This window comes from Odocoileus virginianus, chromosome 8 (assembly GCF_023699985.2).
Source record: "Odocoileus virginianus isolate 20LAN1187 ecotype Illinois chromosome 8, Ovbor_1.2, whole genome shotgun sequence".
NCBI classification, from domain to species: Eukaryota; Metazoa; Chordata; class Mammalia; order Artiodactyla; family Cervidae; genus Odocoileus; species Odocoileus virginianus.
This window is the reverse complement of record NC_069681.1, coordinates 36,317,675-36,345,334: the sequence shown is the minus strand read 5'-3', so window position 1 is coordinate 36,345,334 and position 27,660 is coordinate 36,317,675. Positions and strand designations below refer to the sequence as shown.

The 27,660-nt window shown below is 38.9% G+C and overlaps 1 protein-coding gene and 1 long non-coding RNA gene across 2 annotated transcripts in view; one reads left to right on the top strand and one right to left on the bottom strand.

Moving 5' to 3' along the window:
• HS6ST3 (heparan sulfate 6-O-sulfotransferase 3) overlaps positions 1–27,660 on the top strand; it is a 696,635-nt gene that overhangs the window by 626,383 nt on the left and 42,592 nt on the right. The gene's annotated exons all lie outside the window — the stretch shown is intronic.
• LOC110143146 (uncharacterized) lies at positions 1,364–6,905 on the bottom strand. Its single transcript, XR_002315515.2, has 3 exons — positions 6,657–6,905; positions 4,132–4,204; positions 1,364–1,525 (listed from the first exon to the last, which is right to left on the bottom strand). It is a non-coding gene; the product is annotated as an uncharacterized lncRNA (long non-coding RNA).

The window sequence follows — 27,660 nt, the reverse complement described above, 5'->3', positions numbered from 1 at the left end:
ATCTCCCAGTCTGTTTCCCCCTCCCTCTGGTATCCATACATTTGTTCTCTATGTCTGTGTCTCTTTCTCTTTGCAGATATATGTGAAATCTAGCAAAATGGTATAGATGAACTTACCTGCCTCTTCTCTTGTGCCACTTTGACTGTTTCTCATCTTTTCAGTTCATGAGGAAGAACTGAAGTCTTCACAAGTGTTTTGGTTTTTGTAGGTCTTTGTTTTATGGGTCACTTTTGCCTGACATGCCTACCATGTTTGTGGTTGACCAGAAACCTTTGGGGATCTCATTCATTGTAAATGACTTTTGTCTTTTTCATTCACATTTTAACTCATTGGCCATGTCTTTTAACATAATGGTTCAGTTCAGTTCAGTTCAGTCGCTCAGTCACGTCCCACTCTTTGCGATCCCATGGACTACAGCACGCCAGGCCTCCCTGTCCATCATCAACTCTCAGACTTTACTCAAACTCATGTCCATCGAGTCGGTGATGCCATCCAATCATCTCATCCTCTGTTGTCCCCTTCTCCTCCCACCTTCAATCTTTCCCAGCATCAGGATCTTTTCAAATGAGTCAGTTTTTCGCATCATGTGGCCAAAGTATTGCAGTTTCAGCTTCAGCATCAGTCCTTCCAATGAATATTCAGGACTGATTTCTTTTAGGATGGACTGGTTGGATCTCCTTGCTGTCCAAGGGACTCTCAAGAGTCTTCTCCAACACCACAGTTCAAAATCATCAATTCTTTGGAGCTCAGCTTTCTTTATAGTAATGGTGGAGAAAGATAAAGCAATAGCCACTACAGGATCACTCAGTAGGGATGGTCACTAGCCATAAGAGCCTACTGAAGCTGGAACTCAAGGTAAATAAAATTAAAAATTCAGTCCCTGAGTTGCACTAGCCTTATTTCAAGCACTCAATAGCCATGCATTCTCTCTCTGAGTTTCAGACTCAGCCCTTGCATCTCTAGAGTGGAAAGGTTGGATTAAATGACTGTAAGATCACTCTGGCACTAGTGTTCTGTGATTTTTTTTTACCAAGGACTTTTCTTGGGTTTGGCAATACTACCTTGGATTCTGTGAGCAGAGGCTCTCCCCCGCAATCTCTCTCTCTCCATCTAGCAAAATGTACCTCTCATATATTCACCTTGTATGTTAGAACCAAGTGCTTGACAAAGAATATGGTAATGTATTCAACAAAAGCTTTGTGTACTAAATATAGCCTCAGAGTTAAAGAGCTTTTTTTTTTTCTTTTATGAGTGTTGGCAGCTGTTTTACTATGAAATAGGTCTCAGAAAGAGATGAGGACACATTCTATTTTGAGATAAAAGCTTCATGTGAGATGTAGGAATGACACTGTAATAAATGCTATTACAGTTAATGAAATCAGGGTAGCACCTGATTTTTATTTGATTGTATGAGTAAATTCTTCCAAATTTCCATGTATACATTCTCCGCATAAACTAGCAGTAGAGCCTGTCACCGATCAATCCAAACTGCAAGTTGGTCTCTGTTCTATTTTTCTTTGTCACCCTGAGGTAGTAAGGGGGGAAAAAAGCAAGAAAAATAGAGGTTAAAATGGTGGAGATTAGAATTTCCCTCTTTTTCCCCAGTGTCCACATGAAAGGGCAACAGCTAATTATCCAGCGAGAAACATTTATGAACCTCAGTTTTCAAACTAAAACAAATGCTTTTTAAAAAATCATATAATGCAAAATTTGTTTCAATCCCTTTGAAAAGTAAATGTGACAATATGGTGTTAGTCATCTTAAAAGCGGGAATTTTGAAACCTTGAACGCGGCCAGTTTCCAATGTTCAGATGACATGTGCTAATTGTCTTTTGCTTATTATATCTACCTCTTAACTAGGAAGATTCTTTAGCATATGTCTACTCCCCCCCTCCCCCTTCTTCAGGCAGAAATTCCCTTGGGAGGGAGTTGCCTGAGAAAATCATTAAGTCCAAGTTTTGTGAGCCTAGGTGGGATAACATTTGGAGGTGACTGATTACATGATTATAGCTAATTGTTCATGGGATTCAGAGAGTCTCTAGCATCTTTAAGAGGAAATCTTTCCACATGCAAGCCATCAGCAATATTGCAGTTTTTCTCTAAAGGGTGTCACGGAGAAATATTTCGGAGGTAACCTTGCATCAGCATCACTCTTTTCATTTTCTGATGAAAATACCCCCCCATCCCGGCTTTGTCACCAAAATATAATATATAGCTACAAGGCCATTCCTGGCTTGGATGTTTGCCCTTCGACAAGATTATCTGAGATTTCTTCTGGTTCATGCAAGAAACTGCATACTAGCTTTGTTCTTTTAGATCTGAAAGGATTAATGTTCTTAAGAGATTCACTCCAGAGTTAGCTTGCTTTTGAAAAAGTATTGTTATGAATAGCATATATTTATTTATATATATTTGTTTATTATTGTAAGGACACTTAACATGAGATCTACTCTCTTAGCAAATTAAATGTACAACGCCATGTTGTTCATTCCAGATACAATGTTGTATAGGGGATCTCTTACTTTTGAATTGAGCCAGTCTCTGAGTGTCTCAAGTGTTTGTAACTTTAATGTATTTTTATTGGGAACTTCCCTGGTGTCTCAGATGGTAAAGAATCAGCCTGCAATGCAGGAGACCCAAGTTCTATCCCTGGGTTGGGAAGACACTCTAGATAAAGAGACTTTAATGTAATTTAGTGTATTTTTTATTTTAGTGTATTTCTGTGCAGAGTGCAAGTAATACCTGCTATTTTTTAACAGTATATTCATTGAACTCTTTGAGTACATTCTTTCCCACAGTATAGTTAATAAATACCATTAATTACGAGACTACAGTGAATCCATCATCCTGGAATCCTCAAATACACATAAAAATCCTCTCTGTGACCTTTTTGTTTTGTAGCTACAGTACAGTGCTAGTTATATGGCAAGTATTTAATCTTTATTTTCAACTATTTATTCAACAAACATTTACTAAATACCTCCTATATGTGATGCACTATGACGATCACACACATACACATGCATTTGTATACACTAACACACATGCATATATGTACACACTAACACACGTGCATATATGTACACACCAACACACATGCATATATGTACACACTAACACATGTGCATATAAGTGCACACTTGCACCCCACCCTAAGGTTTAGGAAAATGAAGGTCAGAGAGTTCTCAATCTGTTGTGATGTTGAGAAATTATAACTTTGGGAGGAAATGGAGGTATGGGTGCAAAAACATGTTGCCTGTTTGTGCAACCTGTTATGCATCTTATACACTGCTTTCGTTTGTTTAAGAAACTCTTGAATTGAAGCCCTGGGTGTATACATGTGGTGGCAGATAGGATTTTGACGAAATTTCTGCTCTGGATGGTATTTGGTGATAAATTGTGCCTGAAGCCATGTGAAATAGATCAGGATGAAGAAATTAGTCTGGGGGTTGAGGAATGCAGGCCAAGGCATGAAGCCAGTGAGATTCATATATTGTCCAAATCTCAATCAGCCCAGAAATTAATTATTAAGTGTTCAAAAAATTGGGTATGCCCTGGATTAAAAGTGAAAAACATGAAGCATCAATACAACTTTATTGAATAAGATACTCATCACCCTGACCTGGCTGAGGACCTGGAATGCCTTGTGTCCTTGGAAGGAGCTAATATTAAAATCAGGTTAACTTCCAAATCTTCTGCTCTCACTGGAAGCCATAGTAGCTTTGCTTTCTCATTCTAGCTAAGAAGAATCTTATTTGCAAAAGGAAAATAGAGACATAGACATAGATAACAAAAAATGTATAGATACCAAGGGGGGGATGGGAGGGCGCTGGGATGAATTGGGAGGTTGAGGATGACGTATATACACTACTGATACTAAGTACAGAATAGATGACTAATGAGAACCTACTGTATAGCTCTGGGGACTCTACTAAGTGCTCTATGGCGGCCTAAATGGGAAGGAAATCCAAATGAGTGGGTATATGTATGTTTATAGCTGGTTCACTTAGATGTACAGCGGAAAGTAACACAGCATTGTAAAGCAACTATACTCCAATAACAATTAATTTTTTAAAAAAAGGAATGAAGCTAGGGAGTGGAAAGGAAAACATCCTTGAGGTCTTCTTACACCTTGTTTTCTTTCTTCGCTTCTCATTCAGGCAGACCCAGTAGAATCTCAGGGACTCACAGTCTTTCCGAGGGCCTGGGAAGAAGAATGCTTTCATTATTTTTCCAATCACTAGTGGCAGCTTCCTCCTCTCTTTGTTTACCTTTCTTATGCTTGGAAGGTAGGTCACTCTGGCTCAGCGTATAGGCACCACTCTTAACTGCTTTTGAGGCAGCAGAATAAAGGGAAAAGGATCTGAACACTGTCTCTGCCAGAGGGAGCTGCCTAGCGTTACTCCCTCAGCTAGTTGACCATGTAGCAAAGTAATTGACAACAGTGATTTGGGGCGGACCAGCTGCAGGCACAATGTTTAAGTGCATACACATAAGCCTTTCTGAGCAAATGATCACAAACTACGGCTATGTCCATTTTGCATCCTTCTCTAGCATTTCTCCTCCGACACGTTTGTTTGAGGGTCTAGAATCTTAACGTGAATATTCAAACTCCATTTCTTGTACTATGACTGAAGTAGGATTCAACTGAGAAAAGATTATTTCATGCCATGTAAACCACCCTGCAGGTGGGGAAAAAAGAGTTTCAATACCACTTTTTGGGATCCCATAAGCATGACTTTCATAAAAAGCAATATCCAAACTCTTCAGTCAGTGTACAAGCAATGCCATTGATCCAATGGGCCATTTATACAAAATCTAAAATGCCAGCAAGCACATTATTTAGTTGCTGATCTCTGCTTGTTTATACCCTCTTTATTCACAGTGCAGGAAAATTCTAGATCGATACTTCAGAAACTCTAGTGAGCAAATGCATCACCTGCAGAGCTTGTAAATACAGATTCCTGGGCTCTGCTCCGGAAATGCAGTAGGTTGGCCATGCTGGGGGGGTGGCCTGAGAATTTTCAGCTCGAACAAATTCTGACGTTCATGCTGGCCCATGAACCATTTGGGGGAGCACTGCTCCAGGCCAAAGGGCCCACACTGAGAACAGTAAAAACTGTTAGGTACCCAAGACAACACACACACACACACATACACACACACACACACACACACACACACACACAATCTGCTTTTATTTAAGGCAGGGGATTTGGTAGGTTCATTTCAGGATAGACTGGTAACACATCTTCTTTACAAGACATTTCAACTACCTTCGAGGAAATAGCAGAGAGAGTTAGAGGGACATTAGGATAGACCGTTGAACACATCCCTGACTTTAAAACCCCAAACAGAGGAGAAGCCATTAATGCATTCATTCTGTGTTTCATCGGAACACAGCATTGCTGACACATTGCTTTAGGAGGGCCGTTTAAAACCTCTCGTCAGTTGGTCATTATTAATATTTATTACCACTCTGATGAAACCCCAGGCATATATTTACTTTCTAAAGGTTTGTAATAAAAGCACTTAGTCTGATAAACAATTAGTCATCTGCGGGAATTTCTCCCTGTTTAATTTGTTTCTCACTGCTCTCCCCATATAGATAGATAAATAGATAGATATAGTCTTGAATAAAACATATATTAGACTAGAATATATATGGAATATATGTATTTACATATAGTATTTAAAATATATATTATATATATATTCTAGTTTTTTCAGCTGAGTTATGAGGAAGAAATAAATTACTATCACTTCTCTACCCCTTTCTTTTGGGAGCCACACAATTATATCATTAAGTTAATTATACCAGTGATTAAAAAGGATCTAGTTATTTGGGAACAGTTATTCAGAATGAATTGCTCCTTAATGCATGTACACAAGGATTTTTTTGATGGGAGAACAGGAAGCCTGTAGGTCAGTACAATATTTCTTGTTGCATTTTGCTGTCAGAGGCTTTCATTCCTGCCCTTGAAAGGCTCAGAAGTCCTGGATAAACCGCATTATACCAGCCCTTATCTTTCTTATGGGTATTAGGGACAGATATTCTCATTAACTCTCAGCCTGTGAATTATGGGCCAGCCCTTTACTGTACAGAATAATAAATTGTCCAGAAGTTTGTGTGCACACAGCTATTGGCTCTAAATATTGGCTTCCTTGCCCAATGCAGTTAAGTTATTTGTAGATGCCAGACTGGAGTTCCCGTGGATGAACTGAATCGAGAATGGATCCTGTTTGTGGTTTTTGCCATTTAGCAATTCTTCAATAGTTTCTCTTGAGTGTAATTTTAATGCTGATATGTTCTCACCCTTTAAATGGCTGGAAACTTAGGCAAATATAAGTGAGGCCTAACAACTTCATGTTTAACTTACAACCAAGTTATTCTTAATTGAATATTATACATATCACACGAATAGTGGTTTTGTAAGGCAAAAATTTGCCTACTGCAATATATTGAAAACTATGGTGCAAAACAAAAAGTACTTGATTCTCTTGAGGGAGGAGGATGAAATACAAGGAGATGTTAGCAAAAAATAGTAGACTTTATGGCACAATGAGTACTTAATAGGTGGTATTAAATTATAGATTGATTACTTATTAGGTAGTAATTATCAGAAGTCAACAAAAGAGTTAAAAACATTACTCACTTTTATCAAGTTTGAATTGGGATCTGAGATCTATGGTCATCCTTTAGAGGGCTTTTGGGGTGTTTAGGATGCCCTATCGAAAGTAGTCTTGATGAGGTTACACATGTCTCATCAGTTATTGTCTCTGAAAGGAGGGTGGTGCTATAGTAGATGCTTTATCCATTGGCAGAATGACTCTTGTTGGATCAGCAAAATTGATGATATACCGAAAGCAAGAGTCATCTTTTGAAAGAATTCAGGAAACTTCAATAAGCATTCTAATGATGTCATTGCTCAACTGTTCATAGAACTACAATATAAGCAGGTCACAAATGGCTGAGGGGTTAAGGGAGGAGAAGCCTAATCATTCCAGTCCCGAGTTGAGAGAACATATGTACGTTTCAGGAAAGTTGCAGTAAACAAATATTCATTGTTTCCTCTATTAAGGTGCCAAACCTTCCAAGATTTTGGCAGCTTTTTTCCTGTTACACAGCAGGCGTTCCATTCTCTCCCAGACAGTTAGAGAAGATCTTGGCATGGCTGCTTTTGATATTCATAATCACATCCTGATGGAAAAAAAAAAAAATCCTCAACTGATTAGGCATCAGCTTGAAGCAAGACTACCAGGAAATACTAAATATATACGTGTTTTTCAAGGAGACCATCTTCCCATCACTTCTAACAGGGATGAGGAGTGGATAGTGACAGTGAAATACTAGCTATGAAATATTACAATTCTATATGTGTGATATAATCATGACCTCATGACCGAGTTTGCACTTCTTATTTTTTCTTTGTTGTATTTCTGTTTTCCTTTCATATTTCATGAAGACTTTTTTTTTTTAATTCCATTGTGTTCCAGCTTTCCCAAGGGATAACAAGGAAAGACACTTGGCTCCGTGCATAGGCCAGCATTTTATATGGACAGTGGCAGCCAAGATGTTGGTGCAGCTCATACTAACCAAGGTGGGGGAGACTCAAGTGGGGAGTGAAAGTCAGCAAGACTGTCAGAATTGGGGCTACTTAGACTACCAGCTGCTGCTGGTCTCCTGCCAATCCCCAATTTGGAGATTCATCTTCCAGAGGTAAATGCTAGTTGCTCAGTCATGTCCGACTCTTTGCAACCCCATGGACTGTGTAGCCCACTGGGCTCCTCTGTTCATGGAGTTCTCCAGGCAAGAATACTGGAGTGGGTTGCCATGTCCTCCCCCAGGGAATCTTCCCGACCCAGGGATCAAACCCATGTCTCCTACATGACAGGCAGATTCTTTACCATCGGAGCCACCAAGGAAGCCAAAAAATTTGTGATATACCTAGTTTCAACAGGAACACGGATGGTCAACTCCAGCACTCCTCTGCGCTCCTAAGCACATCCAGTTAAACAGAAACAAAAAGAGCAATGTTAGACAGAGCAAGAAAATGGACATGAGAACAAAAAAGCCATGTGGTCATTGGACCGTGGTCATCAGATACTCAGAATATTGTATTATAAATGTGTTTATAAGAAACATTATATAGGGAGGTATACCAAAGTTAAATATTTCTTGTCCTCAGGGCACAGATATGAGGAAATAAAACAGTATTTTAAGCATCTTCCCTGGCACATACCTAGTGGACTTCAGTCTATAGGGTCGCAAAGAGTCAGACAGGACTGAACATGGCATGAAAATGGCTTGTATATCCAGAGACACCATGTGCAGGACCAATTAAAGCTATATGGTGCACTTTACCTCGTTATTGTTGTTGTTTAGTGACTCGGTGGTGTCCAATTCTTTGCAACCCCATGGACTGTAGCCCCCCAGGCTCCTCTGTCCATGATTTCCAGGCAAGAATGCTCGAGTGGGTTGCCATTTCCTTCTTCAGGGGACCTTCCCAACCCAGGGAGTGAACTCGAGTGCCCCGCATTGGCGGGCAGATTCTTTACCACTCAGCCACCTGGGCAGCTCTTAGCTTGCTACATACACATGATTGCACCTAATTGACTGATAATGAAACTGATCTAGAAGGAGTTAATTTTGACTTATCCAGAGGCAGAAAACTATGTCTTTCTGACTTTGAGGAATTCTTCCTTCCCTATCTCCGAATCCTGAATCTTGCTTATGGAAACAGTCTCTTCCTTCTGGCCTTTATGAAGCAAAAATTAATCTTAACATTTTGAGTTTTCATACTCAGTGTCAGCTGCCAAGCTAAATAAGGACCTCTACTAGCATGTAAATGCCTCTGTGAAAATTAGTAAAAGGGCCTCCTTCTTCCAGCTGGAGGCAGCCCAGTGCCAGGGTACATGGCTGAATAAGGAAAGTGTGGGCAAATTTCAGTCCACTTACCCCTTGGCTAGATGCCCTTGTGCAGTGAACAACCTGCGCAACCCTACATAGCCTCCTGAAGCCTTTTTTTTTTTTTCCCAAAATGCTATCAGAGGTGGGGAGAGCCAAGGACAAAGCTTTGTTCTCAGGAAAAGCCGTAGTGTATTCATGGCAGTTTCTTAGTGATCTTGATATTCAGTAGCTGTATCTTCTTAAATAAATTGCTCTGGAAGTTTACTCTTTTGCAAAAGCATGTACTATAAAAATGGAAAGATAAAACTCTCAACAGGAAACCAGGGCAGATCATAACTCTGCTGCAGTTCAGCAAATGAAAATATATCAATAATGAGATGAAGCCCAATTCAAAACAACTTATGCTGTCTTTGGGCCTCAAGAATAATCTCTTTTCCATTATTAGGGAAAATGTGAGCCCTTTTTTCATTTCTTGTGAATCCAAATCTTGTTTGCAAGGGATGATCATGTTTAGCTAAAATTGCTTCTACTTAGCTATTATGGTGAAATGACAAACGTGTGATTGTTGGTGTTTATTGGCATTATTATTAGTTAGTTGTCAAACCTTGAAGGAAAAATCACAGGCTAAAACCCGGAAAAAGTAATCTTATTTTCATAAATGTTCCCAAATAATTATCTCATGTCTAGTAGCCCCTTAGCCTTAATATAAACTTTCCATGTGAAACAGCAATGGTTGTAGATAACTTGGAAATCTGTTAGGAACACACATAGAAATGATAAGGCAAATTTTGTGATGTATTAGCATCCATATTGATTATGAAATTTCACACTTGTCTCAGCTACTCTCTTTTCTCCCAGAATCCAAGGCTTTTCTTCAGAGACTATAATCAATTTACCCATCCAACTCTGCTGCTGCCCCCAATTTCCACAGGTTACATATGTTAATGGTCAAGCCAAGAAGGCCATTGAATTATTTAGGAAACTGAAGACAGTAAAATTATCCCAGAATTAAAGATTGCCAGTTTTCTCCATAGTCTCCAGAGTGGTTGTTATGAACACATCAGATCATTGCCAAATAAAATAAATTTTCTTTGTTCCTGTTCAGCTTTAGTGTCATTTCTTGCACGTAGACTCGTGGCAGTGAAATGCTAAGTGGCCATCCGCCAGCTCTAAAATGGTGAACATACAAAGGGAGTTTTGAAATTTTGGAGGCTTCTTTAAACAGACTTGTCTGATATTCGCTTAAAATCAGTCATTCTAAGTAGAGAGAGAGGAAAAGCCTTCCAAATAACTAAAACTGGAATAGCTGGGTCCCTGTTAGGAAGGGACAGAAGAAATGGGCAAGCACAAATGGCAGGAACGATGAACTCTAGGAGGTTATGGTCTATAAGAACAGACAAAGGCACCAAATCCAAAATAATTCATAAGATCTGAAATAATTTGTAAATTGAGTAAATTATTTCAAACCATGTGATCAAATGAAGGCAAAATAGAGCATATTATTTATTGAAGGAACAGAGTCTTAGGAATTAAGAGTCTTAGCTGGGGAACATGGATGTTGTTGAGGCAATCTGAGAGCAGGTTGGAAAAGAATTTCCAGATATAGAGTATTGTAGAAAGAAGTGAGTTTACTAAGGATGAAGAGCAGAGATAAAGTGGGTGCTCTGAGCATAGCAGACTGACAGTACCTGGCAGGCCAGGAAGAGTCAACAGTTTTCATGAGTTATTAGCCAATTTTTATAGCCTCATGACAGAGAACGTTCCTGCCAGAACACTGGTGTTAGGTGATTGGTTAGGGCACTCTAGGGTGGTTACTGGAACGGACATCTTTGCCTAATTTGGAGTAAGGAAGTTTGTTAGTGATGATTAGGGGGCTTTTGGCAACAGCTACAAAGGAGTTCAGTCCACTTCGGAGGTAATCTTGGTTCTGGGCTCCACTTCTGTAGCCTTGGTACAGGGCTCCCACCTGTGGCCTTGGGGGCAGAACTGAACAGATACGACCCCCAAAATATAAAAACATATATGGCATGGCACTGAATGAGCCCTTACACTCTGCACAAAGGCTGTGTGTGGACCACTACTTGGGCATCGGCAGCTTTAGCTGGTCTTTGTACGCCTGAGCTTGGCTGATGTGTAGCCATAGTGGGTCATGACTCTGCTTTCTTTACTCCTTGTCCTATTAGGGCATGAACACCCTACCAACTAAACCTCAAGAAGTCTGGCTGAATTTATTTTTTATTCAGTGTTTTAGCATCCGGCAGGCTGTAGCAATATCTGGCATTTCCCCCCCGCCTATCTCCTTTTCTGTCTCTGAGTTTGAAAGTCAAAATAGTTTTATATTTTCTACTAATAAAATGTGAATTCCACTACCGCCACATAACTATGGGGGTATTAGAAAAGTAAAGATATTTCTTCTTTCTTATGAAAGGAAGATAATCTTCCAGGGTCTTAGGCATCGATATCTCAACTTATGGCCAGGATGAAACCAAGGAAGTTTTGCCAGACAATTTGAGACAATATAAACCAATTCCTTTTACTGGGAGATGAGGAGTACAGTTTTCTGCAGTAGGAACTCTTGAAGAGGAACATGACATGTAATCAGAAGAAGCCTGGCAGCAATGTAAGAACTCTGCATCAAGAAATCGCATCAAAGTTGTTATTGATTGGGTTGAGAAGAGGATGCCTTAAAACCATCATAGTTGCTGCATCATTGATCTTCAGAAGCTCCCACCATGATGCTTCCTCACATTTACCAATGAGTTTAATGGCAACACCCTGAAGAAAGACTCAGTAGAAGGAGCAAGTGGAGGACAGCCAGACCCTGAGGGCTTCTTTTCATCTTGATATTTTCAAGTTCTTCCGGCTGTAGCCTTTTGATTCATCACCATTGGGAGACCAGAGACTGAGGCTGAAATTCACTTCCTGCTGAGAAGAAAGGGGATTTGATACAAATAAATAAGTTGCATGTTTATTTGTATCAATATCTGCTTTATCTCCTCATGAGGATCTGGGGAAAGATTAACAGTAGGAATGAAAACCCTTCCAGAGATTAAGATGACCTGTGTAACTGACCAGTCTGGTGAAAGCCAGTGCTTCAAACAGCAGAGAAAGCAGATGCAACAAAGAAGAGAAGAGGGAAGGAGTGGCAATCTGCTCTTTAGGATATGAGCTCGTAGAGTGTGTAACTTTAAAGTTTTTCTCTATTTATTTTTGTCCAGGGAAAGGCAGAGAGCTGGATAAAATGACATATGCTGAAACCTAATATGATGCACACACATAATGTTGTAGGACACTATTCAGGTAAGGAGTCATAATGTCATTCTTGCCTGAAGACAGATAAAAATGACTTGGCTTTGCTTAAAAAGCAGTGGAGAATGGATTTCTATTTCAAACAAAAATTAGCTTAAAAAGCATTGTGCAAAATGTATTTTACAGATGTTACATTTCCTCCTCAAGGAATTATAAATTGGGTGCCTCAAATTGAACATGCAAACTAGAACTTTATCAACTGACTATATTTGTTAGACTTGATTTTCTAATTTCATTGTACCTTTTATCAGGGTCATCCTCAAGGAAGTCATGGAAATGACGTTTCGTGCAATGAAGCCTTGAAGTTTGCCTGGTAAAAAGATAGCAAGGATTGAACGCTTCTAATATAGAAGGCAGTGTTTGGGAAAGCTCTTTGTATATTAATGTCGTGACTCTATAAAGAGAATCCAGCAAGCTATTGCTCACCAGGCAGTGAGACAGAGAGGGACACTCACTTATACTAGTGAGAAAAGGTGTTTCTTTGATGAAAATGGGTCTGAATAGAATTGCAGAATTTAGGACAGCAATGGGTCTCAAAAACCATCTAATTTCTAGTAGATGAAGAAGCAATTTGAAACAGTGATGGTCCCGTTTAAGTGTGCTATGAAGCTGAATCATGTAAAACTGGCTCACCCTAATTTAATCCATTGTGATCTACCAAATAGCTGTTTCATACAGTGCAACCAAATAGAATCAGAGCTGCCCGTCTCCCAGTCACTCTTGCAAATGAGCAGTGATAGCAGAAATCAGAGGCTTTGCCTGTGTTTGTGCGGGAGGTCAGAAAGAATAAGCAAAAGATGGAATGGCAGAAAAAAAGAGACAAAACTGAGAGGTTCACACACAAGCATAAAAGCAACAAAAGGATACAAACACTAGGAAGAAGAGAAACTCACATTTTATTGAGTACCTGCTATAACATGCACAATTCTAGACAATATATATAATTATATATATAATATATATATAATCCCAATATATTTAATTCTCACAAACATTTTGCTCAGTGTGTGATTATTCCCGCTTGGCATCTGCGGAGACTGAGATGCAAAGTTAAAAGAATTTTCCAAAGGTCACATTGTAATATAAACAAGATCATGGTCACTCCCTCACTTTAAAGCAGAAATAAAAAACAGAGCACATGAAAAACCAGTGGCTTCCCATTGCCCTTAAAAGCAACCAGACCATATGCCATGGCTTACTAGCCTCCGTGATGTGACTGCTTCATCTCTTCCCTTTTGCCCATCACAACACTCCAGCCTCATCAGCATCTTTGTTGTCCCCAGAATGCACCATCCCAGTCTTACCTCTGCCCCTTTATTCTTGTTCTTCCCTGTAACAGCCATGCCTCTTCTCCTGGTCCTTGGCATGAGCGGTTCATTGTCATCCTTCAGATCTCGTGTCCCCTCCGCCCCTCCTTCATCCTGCTGTAGCTCCTCACACTGTTTATTTTCTGGATAACACTCACCACAGCCTATAATCATCTGTAGTTACCTATTCTAGAATTTGTCTGTTTACTGTTCATTTCTCTCACAAGATTGTAAATTCCTTTCTAAATCTCTGTTTTCTTTATCCTTCAATTCTAAGAAACTGATACATTCCTGGCATATAGTAGGTGCTCAATGTATATGGATAAAGTTGGGGTGCAAGAATTTAAATACAGATTTGCCCCCAAAGCATGTGTTTCTTCTAACAGACTATAAGGATCTCCTATTGGTGGATACGTAGATAGAGACTTACACACAGAGGCAAAACACAATAGAAGGCACACTTTTTCATGAGAATATTATGAACAGGAACATTTGACATATCAAAAGAGAATTTTTTTTTAATTTATATACAGAAAAATTAACTTTTTTTCAGATGTGCAATAAGATTTAGCTTATGTGCAGATTTTTATCACCAATCTCTACAACTAGGGCACAGAACCAAAATGTCCTCATGGTGCTGCCTTTGGTTAAATCCTCCCCTACTTCAGCCACTCATCTATTCTCCATCACTGGGATTTTTGTCTTTTCAGAATGTCATACATGGAATCACACAACATGTAACCTTTTGAGATGGGCTTTTTATTTATTAGCATAACTTCATGGAGAGCCAGCCAATTTGTTGTATGTACCGATTGTTTGTTCTGTGTTGTTAATGAGGAATATGCCATTGTTTGACTATAACACAGTTTATCTCTTCACCTGTTGATGGCATTGGGTTGTTCCCAATTTTTTTTGACAATTATAGATTGAGCAACTATAGACATTGAGCACGGTTTTCTTTGTGGAGATAAATTTTCGTTTCTCTGGCATACATACCCAGCAGTAGGATGGCTGGGTCAGATCATTCTTATCACAAGAGTGAAAAATTCATGTTTAGAAACTGCCAAGGTGTATCCCAAAATGACTGTACCAGTTTGCATTCTCCACAACAGTGTATGAGAATCACTAGTTGTTCCCCATTTTTACCAGCTCTTGGCTTTGTTGTTTATTCATGGAAATACATATTTATTTATACTAATTTGTTTTAGCCATTCTGCTATATGTAGTGGTATCACATTTGGTTTTAATTTGCATTTCCTCAATGGGTAATAATGTTGAGAATCTTTTCATATGTTTATTTGCATCTGTATATCTTCTTCACTGAAATGTCTGTTCAAATATTTTTGCCTATTTAAAAAATGAGTTCTTTGTCTTATTATTGTATTGTAAGAGTTCTTTATATATTTAGTAATCAAGTTTTTTTATGACATGTAATTTGCAAATATTTTCTCCCAGATTGTGGCTTGTCTGTTCTTTCTCTTGGCAGTATTGTTAGCACTGTCAACATTTTTCAATTTTGATGATGTCCAATTTATCCAATTTTCTCTTGTGGATTGTGCTTTTGGTGTTTTATCTGAGAACTCTTTGCCTAACCCAACATCAGGAAAGTTTCTATGTTTTCTCCTGTAAGATTTCTAGCTTTACATTTATATTTAGGGTGATGATCCTTTTTAATTTTTGTCAGGTTGAGGTCAAGATTCTTTTCATGCCTATGGATATCCAATCGCTCTGCCATCATTTGTTGAAAACATTCTTCCTCCTTTGAAATGCTTTTGCAGCTTTGTCAAAAATCAGTTTAGTGTACTTGAAAGTGAAAGTGAAACTAGTCGCTGAGTTGTGTCTGACACTTTGTGACCCCATGGACAGTAGCCCACCAGGCTCCTCTGACCCTGGGATTCTCCAGGCAAGAATACTAGAGTGGGTTGCCATTTCCTTCTCCGAATATAGCTTTATAGTAAGTCTTAAAATCAAGTAGTGTGATTCCTCCAGCATTAATTTTCTCCAAATTTTTTTGGTTATACTATTTTGCCTTTCCATTAGAATCTGCTTGCCTCTATCTATAAGACAACCTCTTGGAATCTTGACTGAAATTATATTAAATGCATAGATCCATTTGAGGAGGACTGGTATCTTAGCTATGTTGAGTCATCTAATCTATGAACATGGTTTATCAGGTCAATCATTAGTTCTTGGCTTTCTTTCATCAGCCTTTTGTAGTTTTCACATATAGCTTTGCTGCTCTCTTTGGAGTGTTCTTTAAACGTCACTGAGATCCATGGGTTGATGATGTTGTGCAGTTTTACTCAAAAGAGGTTAACTGTGGCTTGTCCATTTTTCCTTTTAGCTCTATCAGTTTTTACTTCATGATTTTTGAAGTTCTATTGTTGGGTGCATATAAAATTTAAGATTGCTATATATTCTTAATGAATTGACCCTGGGGTCATTTTGTAATTCCTTTTTTATCCCTGGTAATATTTAAAGTAGATAATTTTAGACAGAATATAATTGAGTCTTTTGTTTTTGGCTGTTCTGATAATCTTCTACTTTTAATTGCTGTGTGGACTGTTTACATTTGATGCAATTATTGATATGCTCAGATTTAGGTCTAATGTTTTTATTGTTTGTTTTTCGTTTGTTTTTTCCATTGGTTTTACATTCTTCTATTTCCTATTCTCTTGCCTTCTTCTAGATTGTTTGAATTTTTTTAATAATTCCAATTTAGTTTGTCTATGGAATTTGAAAATATTTTTATTTGCATTAGCACTTAACACTTGGCTGGAGATTACAATATACATGCTTCACTTTTTGTAGTCTAGTTATAGTGAATATTTTATCACTTCTAGTGGAATGTGGAAATTTTTACCACTATAGCAGTCCTTTAGCCCTTCTTCTGTGTTATCATCTTCATCGTTCATTTCATTTAAGTTGTAATCTCTATATATTTAAGTCCCAGTCAGACAATAGTATAATTTTTGCCTTCAACCATCAGTCACATTTCAAGACTAATATGAGAAAAATGGACTACTATATTAACCAGATATCTGCCATTTCTGTTTTGCTTTCTTCATTCCTGAAGTTGCAAGTTTCCCACTGAAATCATCTCTCTCTTTCTTGAAGAACTTTTGTTCTTTAGAGTAGATCTGTTGCTGCTGGATTCTGTCATTTTTCCTTCTGAGAATGTCTTTATCTCACTTTTATTCCTGGAGCATAATTTTGCTTGATATAGAAAACTACATTAGTAGTTCTTTTCTTTAAATGTTAAATTTAAAAAATGCACTGCCTCTTGACTTCCTTGGTTTCTGGTGAGAAGCTCAGTCATTTGATTCATCCTTCCTTGGTATATAGTACAACACTTTCACCTGCCTTGCCTTTAGTTTTTAGCAGTTTGATTATGATGTGTCTTGGTATGGACTTTTCTGAATTTGTCTTGCTTGGGATTTATGAGCTTCTTAAATCTGTAAGTTTATCTTCTACCAAATCTTGGATATGTCAGGGTTTCTTGAGGACATAATAAAGCACACAATCCTCCATCCCATGCATTGAGATTTGTATAATACAGCTCATTAGCTGTCTCCACGGTGGTTCTGATGTCCCACCTTGATTCAGAGTGACTTTGGCTATCTCATGAATAAATTCCGTCAAGAAATTCTGATAAATGGTTATCTAACTTTCCTGGAACGTACCATTCCAACGCCTTAAACACATTTCTGTAATATCACAAAAGAGCATGTGTACTGTGATTAGCTAAATTGTTACTGTTTTTCATGAAATCGTGTTTTTAAGTCTTTTCCCCCCTGCTACCCACACTGACATTAGATGCAGTTCTGAAGAAGCTTCTACATTTGACTCCTACTAGCTATTTCTAGTACCAGGTCCTCGAGTTTTGCAATGTGAAGTAGATTCTTCTTAGGTGGGAAGATGACTCCTTCAGGCAGCAGCCCATTTCTTCAAGTTGTTGAACCCTGTTGAACCTCTTTTTCATGATGAAGCTTCTCTATCCCGTGCTGCTTTCCACCATCCTTTAACTTCTGACCTTTGGTCTTTTGCTATTTTGCATGCTAATATTCCATTCTTTACTATCAATGACAAACACTGAACAAGCACCTATTAGGTATGGCATGAATCATGACAAGTATGTGCATGTAATAACCACTTGCCAGAGCAGATACCATTTGTTGATTATCCCTTGTCTTCTTGAGCCTAGATGCAACATCAGAACCCTTCTCAATGCAGAATCCTTGATGTGGGGCAGAAATGGCAAGCCATCAGACTTGATATATGCAATGAAATTTAGTTGCCGTAACTATGCCAGGCTATAAAAGATAATAATGTGTATAATCTGGGAAAATTACTTTGAAATTAATGATGAATTCTTGTAAGTTTTTGTTAAGGGTTTGCTAGTCTACGTCTTATCAATATAATGGTTTTATAGACAAAATAATATTATTACTTCTCTATGTATATATTTTTATATATAAATAGTACACACATATATTCTATATCATGTATATGGTAGCATATATTACATTATATATGTTTGCATGCATTTGCATACATATATTTAATATACATATGTACATGTGAATCATGAATATTCATTCATTGGAGGGACTGATGCTGAAGCTGAAGCTCTAATACTTTGGCCACCTGATGCGAAGAGCCAACTCACTGGAAAAGACCCTGATACTGGGAAAAATTGAGGGCAAGAGGAGAAGGGGGCGACAGAAGATGAGATGGTTGGATGGCATCAATGACTCAATAGACGTGAGTTTGAACAAACTCGGGGAGGTAGTGAAGGACAGGGAAGTCTGGCATGCTGCAGTCCATGGGGTCACAAAGAGTAGGACATGACTTAGCAACTAAACAACAGCAAATACATGTGAATAATATGATATACTAATATTATTATATATTACATGCTCTATTATAATATATATTATATACATTGCATGCGTGTGACTCTGTGACTCCATGGACTGAAGCCTGCCAGGCTCCTCTCTGTCCCTGGGATTTCCCAGGCAAGAATACTGGAAGGTTACCATTTCCTCCTCCAAGGGATCTTTTCAACTCAGAGATGGAGCCCATATTTCCTGTGTCTCTTGCATTGACAGACGTATTCTTTACCACTGAGCCACCTGGGAAGCCCCTAAGTCTAAAATGAAAAATAGAGTGCCATTCCACTACAAGTTCAAGGAAATGGGAGCATTAAAAATTATCTTTTGTGGACAAGGGGATTAGATACTCTGTTTTCTAAGCACTTAACTATCTCTGTGAGCATAACCGGCCCAAATTTTCACAGCAAACTAATGTTCACCGATAGATTTACACATATGAGCTGTAGAATGAAAATATACTTTGATCCCTAGATTTGAAACACAAGCTATAGTTCAGATGCCTCCCTGAGAGCTCAGAGCGCTGGCCCATTTTGACATTCTGGGAGAAACTCAATTCCAAATTGACCATGTGTGTTCCTGCCTGGTGTTCCACGGAACACTTCCTACATCTGTCACCATCATCTTCACATTTTGTGTAGCTGCCTGTGAAACTATTGATCTCTGCAGCCCCTTGACTTCCAATTTTGATGACAGTCTCTGAAATAGCCCCTTACTTGAATTCAGGCATTAACTTAGAGGACAGGATGCTGTTTTGGTCCATATGAGCACAGACTGCCAGTTGAGGGGAAATTTGAAAACCTGTGTTTTGGCCTGGGAAGAGAGACCTCTGGTCCAAGCTCACTGTTTCCAGAAGGAAAAGGGACTATTTACCTTGGGCATAAAATATTCCAGGTGCAGAAAGGGCAGTTTTTCCCATTCGAGCTGGCACGGCTTTGTTTATCTGGAGAGATTTCGCTCTGTGGCAGCCTGGCAATTTGACTTGAAAATTTTGCTTCTCCATTATCACGCATCTTGTAATGAGAAACTTGCCAGTGACATATGTTTATTAATCTTAGTTAAAAGACACCTGCCTGGATGGTTTATGGCAGGAAAACACTTGCCGTCATCAATCCTTCTCTAATCAGCCAGTTTTCCTTCCCTCCTGGCCCCACACCGGTGTGTGGCCATGGCCAAGAGTTGCCTGTCTTCCATCCTGCGTGGTCCATGCCTTGTACATGAGCGGGATAGAGGGAGATGAAACCCATTGCTTAATCTGCAAGGGAAGCGAGTTGGTGTCTCGCCCGACCTTTAGTTGAAAGGATTCATTTCACATTACTCTTTACCTTGCAGCCTGAAAGTCGTGGTTAATGAGGTGCCCTCTGGGTACCCACCCCCTGCAACAGGCTGTTCTGAGAAGTGCAGCTGCGCACAGCAGGATTCTAATCACCACTTCTCCCTGGATGGTGAGGACTGACAGGGCGGAGAAGTGGGGGCTGATTTTTGATTGGGGAGGTGCTCCGCCTCATTCCAGCATCAGTTATCACTGCTGCCCTGGAAACTCCTGGGTGTTTGTTGCTTGCCACAGAAGCTAAGCTTCCATGAACCAGAACCATGATTCTGGGTGAAATTAGCCAATGTACGAAATTGCTCCATGTGATGGCGAGTAAATATGGTAGCTGGGAGACCGAGGAGAAGCCGCCATCATCTGTGAGATGCAGAAGAGCCCAGACGTTAGCGAAGGGGAGTTGGTGAGTTGTGAGCCCGCCAGCGGTAACATGGTATTTCCCTGAATCCCATTATGTCAACAGGGAATTTACTGGATTTTTACCTCATGCATCCTTCCGGCGTGTGGGCATGAGAATTGCAGTGTGTTTCTTGATAATTTAAATAGCCGTCATTAGACAATGCACATTTGCTGTCTAATTAAATCTCTCCGACCACAGAATCACAACCCCGCTCCACCATCCGGGTATCTTTACAGTCTGCTCTATACCGTAGAGCAAGCAAAGGCATATAAACCTGCAATCAATTCTCAGAAGGCCAGGGTGCTAGGAATTTATTTCCACTACAGTGCTCTGGGATTTGTATGCTAGTTTTAAGGAATCCCTGGAGAGGGAATAAGGATATTATTATGGTTGTAAGAAATACCTCCCACCTTAAATATTGTTTAAAGGTCATAATGCATTCTATTTTAGGTTTTCATCATCACCCAAATATTTTCTTATTGACTGGATACAATGACATTCTAAGCAAAAGCAGGATTCTTAAGGAGGATTTAGGTATGCCTTTACCTGGCTACTTGTGTTTCTACTGATTTTGCAATTATGACATATTCCACTCAGAAAGACGGCAGGGATTCTTTTTCTGAGGAGACCAGACACTTAAGCATCATTCTTTGTGTGTCAGTTTGCTTGTTTCAATCCCCGATGACAGATTAAACAGTAAAACTGTTGACACTCCCTGCAGTGTGAAAACGTATAGCCCCGAACTTGTAATTTGGTAAATGAGTTATTTTTACTTTATGCAAAATTTTCTGATAAATACTCCATGAAGTTTATAGTTCCAGGAAACGGTAATGAAAGGTTTGATTTGATGCCAGAAATTTGCAATCTATAAAATATAGATATATTTTAACAATGAAGGTCTTTCTAACATTTAGATTTTCTGAATACTTATGGTTAAGTTCCCCTCAAAAATGTATTTAAGTTATCTGTACATAACTTCAGTGCTCTGAAAACAAAAATGAATCTTCTATTTGACAAGTTACTTTGTCTGCAAAGAAGATATTTGACCAAGTGTGTTTTTTTTTCACTTATTTTTGGGGTTATTAAGTGGACAACTATTTTTGGATTCTTGGTGTTGATTTCTGACTGAGAACTTGAAAGGTGAAGAAAGGAAACAGGCTACATTGTGGCAGATTTTGGTCACTGTACCATCCTCTGAAAAAAAATAAATGAGGATGAAGAGTGTCGTTTCAGCCCACAATTCTTGATTTGATGTATAAGGTCATCAGATGAAACATGAAGTAGAGATGGGCTTTCCAGCCAGCTGCGTATCTTGGTTCCAGCTGACTGACAGTACAAAGAAAATGTGTCAGTCATGAATATTAAGTTTCTTTCTGGCATTTTTCTTCCAGATGGAAGCAGCATGCACATTGTAACAATGCTTCTTCCAGTTGATGAATTTTCTTGTTTATATTTTTGGCAAAGCATATTGATTTTCATCTGTGATTTCCACCTTAGTAACCTAGTTTTGAAAAATGTGCAGTTTAGTTTCTTTTAAAATAGCCCACCCTCCAAAAAAAATCTATTTATAGCAAAGTCATCACAGCCCAAGTTCTTCTATTATCTCTCAAATCCTTCACTCTTTTTCATCCTCTTTATTAGCTTTGGAAGTGCATATTATAAAGCTCCATTTTTAACTGACTGATGACATTTCCTGGTCTTGTCATCACAATACTGTAACGATATTAATAATCAATTTTAATATTAAAACCTACTATTTTTAATGTTGTCTTTGTGGCAGGTACTTCAAATATGCTTGATATTCATTATGGTTCTTAAGTCTTCCAGCAGCTCTATAAGTAAAACATTATTTCCATCACATAGTTGAAGAGACTAAAGATGAAAGGAGTTGAGGACAACCTCCAAAGCCATATAACTAACATGTGGCAGAAGCAATACTTGAAGCTGGTCTTTTTGAATCCCAGTCTCATTCTCTTGACTGCTCAGCTATCAGAATTGTATAAAGTTGATGATTCTCTTCTTCATTCATTTGTATCTGCCTTATATTTTTCAAACAAAAAAAATGCAATAAAAATGTAACTATTTTTAAGTTGTTACATTTAAAATATCTAAAAAAAATTTTTAAAGATTATGCTTTTACTCATTCAACTTTCTGACTTTTTTGAAAATTATGTTCAACTTGGCCCCCAGAGAACCCAAAGAGGACCCTATCTAAAGGGAAGGGTTTTATGTTGGGAGACCCGTTTTCATTGAAAAGCTCTTTTCCTAACCCTTATCCCCACAGCAACAAGCATCTAACTGAATTCTCCTCTGCAGTGTCCATCAAATGGCAGGAAACTGGAGATCCTCGAGGCGCTGTTGCTTGTTAGAGATGAGGCATAGTGGTCCGGCCCAGTGGTGCTCACCGTACATGTCCATTTGTGGTCTTTGCTTCCCTGATACATCTGTTGACAGCTTTGAGATGGTGGAAAGGAAAAAGCACCACAAACCCAAATTACCATTATCATGATCCTTGATGTCACCATTAGTATTGATAGAAGATCTGTTTCTAGTCTGTTACCTTTCAGAAGTAACAAGATTCACATATTTTAAGCAACAGTCACCACTTCTAAATTATCTGGCATTTATTCAGTCTTTAGTTTGTCTAAGTCAATCACTGAAAATGAAATCTTGCCTTTTGATTTGTTGCTGGCCCTTATTTGAATGGGGAAAGGGAAACTTCAGACTTGAACATCTCAAGCCTCATCATATTTTCCTTTTCCACATGACAGCAATAAACAGATCTTGGCAAAACCTCAGATGCAAAAGAAATTTTTTAAATGAAACACACTGTCATTTCTTTTGAATGATATGGCAATAAACCAATAATCCAAAGGATCGCTGAACATCTAGGCTTCTAAAACAGGAGAACGGCTCAGACTCTTGGGCAAGAAAGCACCATTCAACTTAATGAATTTTCAAAGAGGAACTTTTTAAAGAAAAGTCATATTTGGGGAGTATCAGTGATGATTGATTGAGGAAAGTTTAATATAGTGAAAAGGCATGAGCTTTGGAGATGGAGACAGTTTCAGACACTTTATAAGTATGAGGCCTTGGATATGTTACTTAAATTCACTAAGTTTTGGTCTCCTTAATAATGAGAGAGAAGCATTAATAATAATTGGCAGCTTGCCAAGTTATGATTAGAAATAAGACTGAGGTATATTAGAATCCAAAAAAAAAAAAAAAGCTCTGTCATATATTAGTTGCTTAAGAAACTAGCTATGACCATTTTTGTCTCTCTGTTATTTTCATGGCATTATTGCTTGTCTGTGTATGAGGAGATCTGAGTGGATGACTCTCTTCAGCAGGGGACCATGGAACAGGGAATAATTCAGAATACACTATCTGTTTAACATTGTGCCTATAAAGGTATCTTCTTATGAACCTAAGGACTGAATACAACTTACCAGACATGAAGCTATGCAAATTCATAGGCTGAGGGCATCTGCAACCTCCCACAGCCCTCCTGCTTTAAAAAATCCATTTATGAGTGGGAGAGAGTTGGCCCTTCAAGGAAGGATCGTCTGAGCATGAGATCCAGTTGGCTGAGCTTTTTAATTAGATGCATTGACCCTTTCACTGGATGTCACCCCAGTGCCCAGGTGTGTAGGCACAGGGAGATTCGAAGCTCCACTTTGAATGGGAGTAAAACGCTGCAGGGTAGAACAGACAGCACAGATGTTTACAAAGCCACAGGTCCCAGGTTGCCCTGACACAGGCGCCATCTGATGGCAGCGCTGTCCCAGAAATCTGGGTCCCACTCAGAGATCTGATCTGAGCACCTCTTGGCAGAACTGGCATGCTGCAACCCCCTGGCGTGATCCAGCTGAGATGCGAACAAAGGCCGAGGGAATAAACAATCTGCTTAATTGAGTTTGAGTGATAGAATTGCAACAAGGGGCCAATAAAAGGCACAGTAAGAAGGATGTTTAAAAATTCTAATCAACCTTGGCGAGACAGTGGTGTTGGACCTCTGAAAATAATGACAGGGGATAAAAACTATGAAATCATAGCGTATAAGCTAGAGATCTCAGTATGGTTATAGGAAATAGATAAATTAATTTTTTTTTTAAATTTCTGTTTCTATGACTTCAATTTTTACAATTGCCTTTTAGAGGGATCCTATAGTCAATACGCACTTGGTAAGAAATTACCTGACATATGTGACCTTGAGGAAGTCTCTTAATCTCTCTAAGTCTCATCATTTATTTTCTTAATTTATTTTATTGATGTACAGTTGATTTACAATGTGTTAATCTCTGCTGTACAGAAAAGGGATTCAGTTCTACATATATACACAGTCTCTTCCATATTCTTTTCTATTATGGTTTAACATGGAATATTCAGTGTCTTCACTTATAATAAAATGAGGATAGTAATATTCTGTAGAGGTAAGGAGAGATTATACACACATATATCTCTGTCTATCTATACTATGTATTATTATACATATATGTGTCTGTATTATGCATACATATATCTCTATCTATCTATACTGTGTATTCCTAGGGCTGCTATAGCAAAACACTACAGACGAGGTGGCTTAAACAGCAGAAATGTATTTTCTCATAGTTATGAAGGCTGGAAGCTCAAGATCAAGGTGTCAGGAGGTTGGTTTCTCCCGCGGCCCTTCCCCTTGGCTTGCAGATGGCCGCCTTCTCAGCGTGTCCTCGTGACTTTTTCTCTGTGTGTGTGCAACCACTGGCATATCTCCGTGTGTCCAAATTTTCTATTCATCTAAGAACACCAGTCAGATTGGACAGGTTGAATTCGGGCTCACCCTAACAGCCTCATTTTAACTTAATCACCTCTGTAAAAACTTTATGTCCAAATGCAGTCGTCTTCTGAGACACTGGGCAATAGGTTGTTAACAAATGAATTTGAAGGCATATGATTTAGCCCAGAACAATATACAGAGAGAAAGTAGACTTTAGAATTACTTCATCATACTAGGTGCCCAGTTAGTAATAGTCCCTATTGCTGTTAGGGACATTCTTCATATTATTCCCATGTAATTTGATTTTCATGTCAAATGTTGTTGTTTATCCCTAAGTCGTGTCCAACTTTTTTGTGACCCCATGGACTGTAGCCCTCCAGGCTCCTCTGTCCATGGAATTCTCCAAGCAAGAACACTGGAGTGGGTTGCCATTTCCTATTCCAGGGGATCTTCCCAACCCAGGGATCGAACCCAAGTCTCCTGTATTGGCAGGTGAATTCTTTACCACTGAGCCACCTGGGGAGCCTCATAGCAGATACATTAGCATAATAATTTAAATGCATCATAATTTAAATTATCATCAAAACAATTGTCTATGTAGTTAGAGAAACTGGAGTGAAGAGAAGGTAAAATACTGGCCCAAAAACATTTGATGTGTGTCAGATTTAACCCTGAGAGCGTACCTCGTTTCTTCTGACCCCAAATCGTTTTCTTTCTACTACATTGTGCTGCTACCAGTTGGATAGTAGTCAGAGAAATCATCTTCCTATTAAATTCATGACTACCCTGTCCCAAAGCATTTATGCTCTGCTTACTCCAAAGGAGCCCTTCATCCAGGCAGCTCAGCATATGAACCATTAGAGTGGTCTCTAGTTAGAGGCGAATTCTGTTCTTCTTTCTCAGAATTCTGAACTTTTAACCCAAGGTCAAAACTTTGAAATCCACAACAAGGTAAATGTGTAAGACTTTCCCTTTTCTGGGAAATTCTTTAACTTTTGACTTTTATATCATGTTGTCTGTTGTCCAAGATAGACGTCAACAGATGGAAATCTGCTTGTCTTCCCAAACCCACCAAAGTACCTGCATCTGTCTGCACACACTGTACCTCCCATCTTATTAAATGAAGAAAGTTTCCCAGCTCCTACCTAAGGCCAGATTTCTGATCATTATCTCTCCTCGAGAACTTTACTCTTGTGATCATCTCTCTCCTCTCTGCTCTGTCACTTTCTCCCTTAGTGCATCATTTGCATCAACATTCAGACATGTCCTAGCATCTCTCATTTTAAAAGGAAGAAAGGAAGGGAAAAACACCTTCAGCGACCCATAGTTACGCCCTGTTTCTTTTTATCCTGCCCTAGTAGAATATGAAAGGTAAGTATAGTCATTGTCTCCAATCTATTAACCCTCATCTACTGCTCAACCCACTCCAGTCATCTTTCAATCATCTTCCCTCATGGAAATCTCTGTGTTCCCATCTCTATTCTTGCTATACTTGGTCCTCTTCGCAGCATTTGGCAGTGTTGTCCACTCTATCTTTCAGGAACGCTTTCTTCTCTTGGCTTCTGCATCAGTATGTTCAATTTTATTTTATTTTATTTTTTGCCCTACCAACATCACTGGCTTCTCCATCTCATCCTTATTATGCAATCCTTCTCTGATAATCTCAAAGCCCTAAAACATCGAGTACTTACTTCTCAGATCCTGGGTTCCTCAGGGATCCTCCCCTCAGATGCTAGGTTCTTAAGAGATCAGAAGAAAATAGAAATATTTTTGTACTTTGTCTTGCATGAAGTGTTAAAAAAAGTAGGCTTTAACTCCTATACTCAGATGTTGTCCATATACCATCTGCCTTTCTAGTTTTATTTATCCTGCTGCTTGAATGGTGTTTATTTTCTCACTTGATTTGTTTCCTGTTTGAAAACAGCTGCTGGAGTTGCCTTTAGAGTGTATGTGTGTTTGTATTTTGGTTACTATTTACTGAGTACACTTTGCATGCCATCTATTACATAATCTTTCCACATGCCCTGTAAAATAGTGGCTATTGTCCCTTTATTGACAGAAACTTGATGCTTAGAGTTTAAGTGGCTTATCCAAGTTCATACAGTCCCTGACAGAGTCTGAATTGTCCAAATTCCTGTGTCTGACTCTGTTGTTGGTGTTCTTTATACATGTGCCATGTTGCATTTAGCATTTCTAGAGCAAACAGGAATTTGGGGTCAGGAGGTGGCCATTTCTTTTAGATTTGTATAATGTCTTTGGCTGTAGGCAACAGAGAAAGGTCAACTGGAATAAATAATGGAATTCATCACCCCAGTGAACTTCTCATTACTTAAGCCACAGTCAGATCAGAAGCTCAGAAGTGTCCTCAAGCATCTAAGCTCCTTCCAGCTCTTGGTTTTCCTGTTGGTCTCTGTTGGTTTCATCTAAAGGCTGTTTTTCCTTATAATTGCAAGATGGCTGAAGTACTTAACAGAAGCACACCAACATAGAACACCACCCAGCAATAGAAAAGGAGATAGTCTTTACCTATGAAATTTGATATGAAGGAAAGCTTTCCAAAGCACCGGTATACATCTTCTCAAATCGTGTTGACAGAACTGGCTACACGTGCACCTATAGACTACTCATCTTGGGAGCAATAGAACCATCCCCACTGGCTTAGACTCATCCAAGTCTGATTCATGAGTAAGGAGACTGGATTGCAAACGAGAAGATTGGGGTTTGGGCATCATGAAAGAAGGCCATTGCACAGACA